Source organism: Zea mays, unplaced genomic scaffold (genome assembly GCF_902167145.1).
Source record: "Zea mays cultivar B73 unplaced genomic scaffold, Zm-B73-REFERENCE-NAM-5.0 scaffold_196, whole genome shotgun sequence".
In the NCBI taxonomy this organism is placed as follows: domain Eukaryota; kingdom Viridiplantae; phylum Streptophyta; class Magnoliopsida; order Poales; family Poaceae; genus Zea; species Zea mays.
In genome coordinates this window covers 75,856-84,483 of record NW_023366813.1, presented here as the reverse complement: position 1 = coordinate 84,483, position 8,628 = coordinate 75,856, and positions in this window count along the sequence as shown.

Here is an 8,628-nt window from a genome sequence, read left to right as displayed (position 1 = left end):
ACAATCACACTCACATACAGTGCTAGGTGTCACTCTAGAACTCACACTCAAGTTAGAACGAAAACCGATTTGAAAATCAGCTAAAAATCAAGAGTTAGGGTTTCTGGCCCTGGGGCACCGGACTGTCCGGTGTGCACCGGACTGTCCGGTGTGCATCGGACTGTCCGGTGCACCCTCTGCCAGGTGGGGCCAGGCTGGTCCAGTGGAGAGGCATTCCCTCCACAGAAACCCGAGAGCGCCTGTTTCAGAGTTGAATTTTAGTGGCGCACCGGACATCGCACCGGACTGTCCGGTGTGCATCGGACAGTGACTGTTCACTGTCCGGTGTGCCATGAGTCCAACGGCTAGCTGTCAGAACTAGCCGTTGGAAACGACCGTTGGCGCACCGGTGGCGCACCGGACTGTCCGGTGCGCCATTGCGCAGTGAGATGCCTGTAACGGCTAGTTGGTGGGTGAGGGCTATTTATACCCCTTCCACCCACCATATTCAATGTCTTGCACTCCACATTTATTCCAGCACATTGCTAGAGCATTGCAAGCACCAAAAGCCTAGTGAGGAGATTAGAGAATCATAATCCGCGTTTGTTCCTCATTAGCGCTAGTGAGAGCCACCTAGAGCACACACCACTTGCATTAGGCTTCTCTTGGTCAAGCGAAAGTCTACAGCTTGTTACTCTTGGTGATCGGCATCACCTAGACGGCTTGGTGGCGTTGGGAGCTCGGTGATCACCGTGAAGATCTTGTTGGTGACCCGACTCAAGTTTGTAAGCGGTCTCGAGGGATCCACCGCGCCGGAGTGGCAAAGGATCATCTCGTAGTGAGCACTTGGTTCTTGCGAGGACCAAGGGGGAGCAATACCCTTGTGCGGGTGCTCCAACGAGGACTAGTGGAGAGTGCCGACTCTTCGATACCTCGGGAAAAATTGGAGGAGTCTTCTAAACCTTGCTTTACATTCCGCACTTAATTCAAGCACTTTACATTGTGTATTTGTTTAGCAAGTATTTGAAGTATTGTCTTAGCATTGTTGCATTTCTAGTATTATATTCTTAATGCTAGTTGTTGGGGTGAAGTTGGGCTCTTGCTTAGCTCTTGCTTAGGTTTTAATTAGTGTTGATTTTTTGAAAAGCCCAATTCACCCCCCCTCTTGGGCATCGTGATCCTTTCAACGACTAACCTTATCCTTTGCCAGTAGTGTTGCAGATAGTTAATTCCCTTCCTATTTATGTCACATTTGTACATGACACCTTTCTTTCGTGCAAAGACATAACCACTCAAATTTGATCACCAAGACATAAGCAAACATTTTTAATTTTTGCAAGTATTACAACATTTTAATCCTTAGTAAGACATATTAGTATATTATAGGTTGCAAACACCAAATACGATATAGTATTCAGTCCCAGTAGTGTTGAAGATAATTAATGCCAGAATAAGTTGGGTAGTTGCAAGGGCTATTCCTTGTGCTACGTATTCAATGCGGTATAGGTATGCGTAGTGATGACTCTAGTATAGGAAAAGTTGTGTATTTTCCTAGAAGATTGAGGTGCACAAGGAAAGATTTGAGCGAAGCACTTACCATAAAATCAATAATAATTTGTCTTAGTTTTGTTTCTAGCCGAATAAACAATTATTGCAAAAGGTGTGCAGATGCCAGAACATACAAAAAATGCTAGAAAACTTGGTTATGTGCGCTTAGAATGGAAGCTACTTGAGCATGTGCGCTTGGTTAATTGTTTCGTTTCACCATTAGAGTGGGGAAATGTACAGATGTGATAGAAATATGAAGGGAATTAACTAACCTTTTGGGATCCACCAACATATAAAGTTGCACGATTTAACTTCAAAATAACCAGGTTAGTTACCCAATCAGATCTTTCTTGTGTACAAACGTATCCATATGAAAAAGAATATATAAGCACCCATCTTCCCTCTGCAAGAGTAAAAAGCTAGATAAATCTCATACCCTGTTTGATACCTAGGAATTGAGGAATTGAAACAGGCAATTATAGAAATTTGCACTTTGGTGGTCTAGGCAAATCTTTACTATCCGCCTTCTCCCCTGGTTGAACTCTAGAATCAACATCCGACAGATGAAAATACCCACCCTGATCTCCCTAAAGCTCAACCAGACTATCTATGATTACAACCTTTTGTGTTCTCACTCCGCACCTCATCACTAAAACACAATTGATGTGCTTGCATAGTGTATCCTCTGAAAAACAACATTTTCGTCAGAATTAACACATGTATCACCTGACATATCCAAATCCACTTCATGCTTTTCCTGTAAAATTATATTAACAAGACCAACATTTAAGGTAGGCTCTACAACAGTAAGATCATCAGCAGAATGCAGAAACTTCTCCATCCGTAGAAAACCAGATAACACAGGTGTAATGGAAAATACAAGAGAAATTAGTAGCTCGAGGACACAAGGATGTAGGGAGTTCATCAACGAGTCTAAAAACATCGATATGTATTACGAAGGAATGCAGCGAGGCACTCAGATCTATCAAGTTATGACTGACTTTGTTGGCACCACTAGAGTCTGATCGGCTGCATAGAACAGCCAGGGCATCGGTTTGTGTCACAATCACAAACACAAAAGCAGCCACACGACTAACTCTTTAAGACCGATAGAGAAATCGTAGGGGCAAGATATAGGAAGAGGCTATACCTGGTTGGTCGCCACTGTGTTTGATGAGGGAGTGGAGGAGGAGCACGAGCATAATGACCCAAGAGGCGACGACGAGAGATGCGGTTGTGCATGTCGACCGACCACTCACGCACAGGTCGAAGACGCAGCCTCGCTTGCTTCACTAGTTTGCCCTCGTATGTAGCGTCACCCCCACTCGTGTAGTCACGTGTCGCCTCGCTTCTAGGCACGTGGTGTGTACACTGCACATCCCGTGATGCCATGGCCAGAAACTGGATAGGGTGGGGAAGAGTCGATTGGAAGCCGTAGAACGGACATGATGTCGTGGAGAAGAAAGATCGTAGAGTTGCGCAGCCGAAAGGCTACCCTAATGTTAGGCCCATGCAGATTCCATTTGGGCAACATCCGCCCCTGCTCGAGATCGTCGTCTTCCCCACACAGGCTTCATCCATGCCCAGCCGCATCCGCCGACCAAGCCCCAGCCGGCGCCCCTTTACGATGTCGAGCATGAAGGAGAAGTGACCGACATGGACACGAAGGTTTCAGGAGGGGAGGTTATTGAAAGTTGGCTAGAGGGGGGGTGAATAGGCAAGTTAAAACTTTTTCAACAAAAACTAGAAGCAAACTGGGTGAAACTGAATTGATCTCAAAATTCACCCAGTTAACTTTGGAAATGAGATGTTCTAAATGATCCACATGGTTCAAAGTAGTAGATCTAAGAAGGGCACTTCTCAAAATCCACACACCAAAAAGATATAAACAAATCTTTCACGGAATGGTGAGAGAACAAAGAACACAAACAAACACAATGAGCAAGAACACAAGAGACACAAGATTTATCCCGAGGTTCGGTCACACCACCAAGGTGCCCTACTTCCTCGTTGAGGCGCCCACAAAGAGCTGGGTCTCTTTCAACCCTAATCCTCCCTTTGCCGATCACAAAGGTCAAGCCCACACACTAATCTTTGCTCAAACGAGCGGGTAATACAAACTTTCTTGTGGTCTTCCACAAGATTTGGAGACTCACAAGAGACACCTAGTCGTCTAGGAACTAGAAGCTCCAAGAGTAATGAATCCACAAAGAACTCGATGTAGTACCAAAGCTCGAATCAAGAAGAGCAAGAAGGATTTATAGATGAAGCACAAAAATCGCAGCTCTCAAACTCACTCAAAGATTTCTCTCCAAAGATTTGAAATGGGAGAGGCAAGAGATGTGTGAGAGAGAGTGGGAGGTGTTTCTCAGGTTAGAAATGAAGTTTTGTGCGTGCTCTGCTATGGGGAAGAGTGTGGGAGGTGTATATAAAGGTGCCCCCAAAAGCTGGTGGCCGTTGGAGAAATCTGACTGAAAAACGGTTGAACCGGTTCTAAAACCGGTTGAACCGGATTCCACCAGGGGGTTCTCGGTTCACTGGCAAACTCAGCCGGAGACTGGACCGGCTGCAAATCCGGTTGAGCCGGGCCAAAATTCGGTTGAACCGGTAGCAAATCCGGTTGAGCCGGGCCAAAAATTTGGTTGAACCGGTTGCAAATCCGGTTGAGCCGGGCCAAAATTCGGTTGAACCGGTTGCAAATCCGGTTGAGCCAGGCCAAAATTCGGTTGAACCATTTTTCCAAAAATGTGCACACGACTTTTTCTGACAGGACTGACTGGCAGGTCAGACAGTGACAGAGGGTAACAGTGCAGAAACCGGTTGAACCGGTTTTAATTCCGATTGAACCGATTTTTGAAACTGTTGCACAGATTTTGAGAAAACTGAAGTGAAACAAGGGTAAAATGGAAGTTTTAGATCAAGGATTTTGAGCTTTAGTACCAACACCAACCTTCTTTATGGATCCCCCTTGATAGTACGACGATTCCTATACTCAAGTTAGATAAAATATAATTAAGTAAACTCCTTGAGTCATTGGTGTCTCAAGTGTGATTTCTCCATGGTGTTGCTTCATAAGGATCACAAACATCTTTGTCTCACCTTTTGAAGCAAACACAAATCGAGTCTGTGACTTGTGCCATTTCACCATATATGAGTTCAAATCATGGCTTCAAGTCACCTTACTGATGCATCAACATGTTGTAACTCTTCATAGCTGATTAGTTCATCGACTTAGTGCAAGTACTCTCTTCTTCACCTTAGCCATGGTACCTCGGTCTACAAGCCGTCGCTTAGCCTTCACCTTCGCTTAGTTCCTCGAAGCCCTTTCCTTGCTATCTTCACCCTATCAAGCCATTCTTGGGTCACATCCTATTGAGCATCCATTGAGAGAATCATTTCTTCAATATTGTGAACCTTGCTTGAATGTCATCTAGATATAACTGCTAAGATCAATCAAGCTCTAGTTTGATTCTCATATATTCATATATGGACTAATAGTAATATGGTCAAGCCAGTTCACGATTCCTCATATCTTATTCACTTTGGCTTGACCAATCCTCTTAATCACTTCAACCTCTATTCTGATCATATTTATGCATAGTGATTTCTCAGGTCTTGTCCATATATTCAAACCAATATAGAGACCATATTATATCCATTTGCATTGTCTCACTGGTTATTTAACCTTGTGTTGAACCTTTGTTCACTGATCATTATACACTATTCAAGTATGTTCATCATACTGAATTTCTTGTTCAATACTTAGCAAACTTGTTAGACCTTTAAATGTGTTGTTATCTAAATCACCAAAACTCATAAAAGGGATGAATGCACTTTCAGTTTTTTTCCCTGTTCGACGACCGCGCGGGGTTAGGGAAGAAGGCGACTGTCTAGCAGGGAAGATGTGACCGCGGCGTGTCGTTAGTGTGGGCATGGACGGTCCAGATTGATTGAAGGCAGAACAGGGGAAGGCAGGCTACCCTTACAACCTTAATAAGTAATAGATATTTGTTTCTTTTTGTTCAAATTAAAAGAGAAAGCAATAGAAATGCTTATATGAATCTTGTTGGTTATGCAATTTGTTTTTAATTTACTTATGATCTAGTAATTTAATGTCAAGAATTAAAGCATGCATCACTCACTCGAAAACCAATTTTGGGATACCCTAGCAAGCTGGAATGCAATAGATGGTGAACATTAAAGTTGTAGTGTAAAAGGTGCTGATTTTTCAGTGGTTATCTAAAGGTCCAGCAAGCACTAGTGAACAACGCAAAACAAGCTGAAACATATGTTCAAATTAATAGAGAAAACATTAATATTTAGCAATCAGGCAAGCAGCTAGCAACGATTAGAAGGCATCAAATTCAAAAATACCAACTACAATATCCTCAAGCTGTTGGCCAAGTATGCCAAGACACAAGATCACCAATACTAATGCTTAGGTCGGTGTCGGTTCTAACTTAATTGGTACTAATATTTGAGGTTATAAGTTGCTTTATCCGGTGATGCTAGAAACATGCTAATAGAATCGTTCTAGTTTGTACCTGTAAACACATGCTCGATGATTTACAATGCTAGGTACCTATGGCATTACAAAACTTCTCTGGTTGACTTCGACTCACGCATGCAATATCAATTGTGTGTTTGAATAAAACTTTGCTATTTAGCAGAAAAAACATTGCAATGATTTGATCGCTACCTTTTCCCTAATTACAACATATATATGTTACCAAGCATTAGAAAACATATAACAACAATTAATATGGTAACATTATTAGTAATTAAGTGGTGATTTTCAGATCACTTGGTGGGAAGTTTTAAACATCGATTAGCAAAGTTCTAAATGAGAATGGATATGGTTAAATAAAGAACTATCATTATAATTGTTCTGCTGTCAATAAAGAAAATCGTCACTCTTGCCAAGAATTTAGGAAGTTAAATTTAATTTGGTTTACAGGTAGACATAGACTTGTATCTTTAATTTCTACATAAGTCTATTTGATTGATTACTAATAGTAGCGTCGACTGAGGTATGAGCATTGAACGAACTGGCACCGACCTAAGAATCTGAAAAGTCATGAATAGCACATTAAGTAGAATTGACAGGATGAGTCCCAACTTTATAGATCATTACAGAAGCAAAATATACTAAGACATGCAAATTCTATTGAACCAAAATCTACTAAAGTAATCCTGCACAACGCAAAGGTGAATGGACCATAGGGTGTGTCACATAGAAAAAGGGCTGAAACGAGCAAGAAGCTGAGATGAAGGGTGGGGCAAGAAATTGGGACGACAACAGTCTAAGGATGAAATGAAGCTGACCTTTGTAATCACGTAGAGGGGATTGGGCCACCACATCTGAATGAGAAATCTAGCAGAAGCGATAAAATGAAGCATTATGAGAAAGGATTTGAAGTGGGATTCAAGAGGAGCGAAGGATGTAGAGAGAAGAACCTTACCTTTCGCCTTGCACGAGATGAGACTGAGCAGCGTAAAGAGCAGCTGCTTCTTTTGTAGGCATAGCTCGCTTGTGCGCAGGGTCGTGGGGCGGTTGGGGAAGATCAGAGGGGTAGGAGGAAGGTGGCAGGAGCTATGGGCCAGGACGACCAAGATCACCTGTGTGGAGCTGAAGGAGAGGATCCAGTCCGAGCATGCACTCGCGCGTCGAGGAGCACGGGAGAAGATTCGCGCTCGCGCGTCAAGGAGCACAGGAGAAGAGGATCCGGCGTAGAAGGTGTTCCTGCCCACCTGTTGTCCATGCGTGTTGTGGGCACGCGTCGTCTCCGGTGAGCAGATTGGAGAAGGATGAAGGACGAGGGTAGGATCTCGGATCCGACGACGGTGGGGGTTAGGCATTGAGGAGGAGGTAGAGGTACTCCACTGTGGTGAGGCTGGCGATGCGGTGGAGGAGCTGTGTTAGGTTGAATCGAGGAGGATGAACTCAGTGTAGGTCCGGAAGGATGGTTGGGCGGCATCGTGCGTAGTTGGAATCGAGAGAAAATCGACGGACGTAGGAGGCTTCGAGCGGAGGGGTCAGATCGGACGGTGTAGATCGACGAAAGGCAGAACAAGGGAGAGGCAGGCTACTCTTGTAGGCTTAATAAGTAGTAGAGATTTACGTTTAGTTTCTTAGGAAAAGCAAAATAAGCATGTCATGGATAACTGTAATTCTATTATCATCTCAAATGTTATTACTTTATAAAACAAATTTTATCATACTTAAAATATTTTGACTCTCAAATAAAGTTGGAATAACTCAGAACCCAACGAGTACATCAAAGATCAGGGATGTCTGAAAGTCGTCGAAGCCAAAACTTACGTTCTTAACTAACTGGCGACTTAGCAGGCATAATGCGGTATCAGACTTCCCAGATCTAGTCAAGGTTGTCTTATTTATTTCAGGGGTCCAATGTTACAAAACTAAGCTGAAAAATATTGTGTTTCTCTTTTGGAGAATTCATAAATAGAGGCCATGGACAACTTGAGAAAAGGAGCAGGTACCAATTTCCATAATTAGATTTAATGTAGTTGACACTACATATATTTGTTTAAGATGGTAATGTAGATGTTGAATTTGTCATATAAGACATTGAAGTGCAAATTCACATGTTGTAGCTTAGAAGGAATTAAAAGTCGAGCACTCAAGGCATATGCTAAATATATGCAGCCAAACACTACAATGATGATAGTGCTAAATATAAAAGAAGTTACATCTGATTTTTTATTAAAAAGAAGGGGGGAATAGAATGCAACTTAAGATATGGATTAAAGCTATCATGTAGCATACCATTGTAGAAGTAAAAAAAGCAACATGAACAAATAAACCAGCATAGTATCAGGAGAGCACATACCGAGCGGAGCTTAGAACCAAAAACTAGGGTAAAATAAGATAATATATCCACATGGGTTTTCAACATACAAATTTGAGGGATGACCTGCAAAATAGTTGGATAATAGTGTTAATACATATCAAAAACAGGGAGTCATTCTTCCAAAAGACATGAGAACTGAGAACAAGAACACAATCGTTATACTCGTAAATATTGATTTTACTATTTTGACAAATTCAAAAATTACTGTAGATGTAGGCAACCAAAA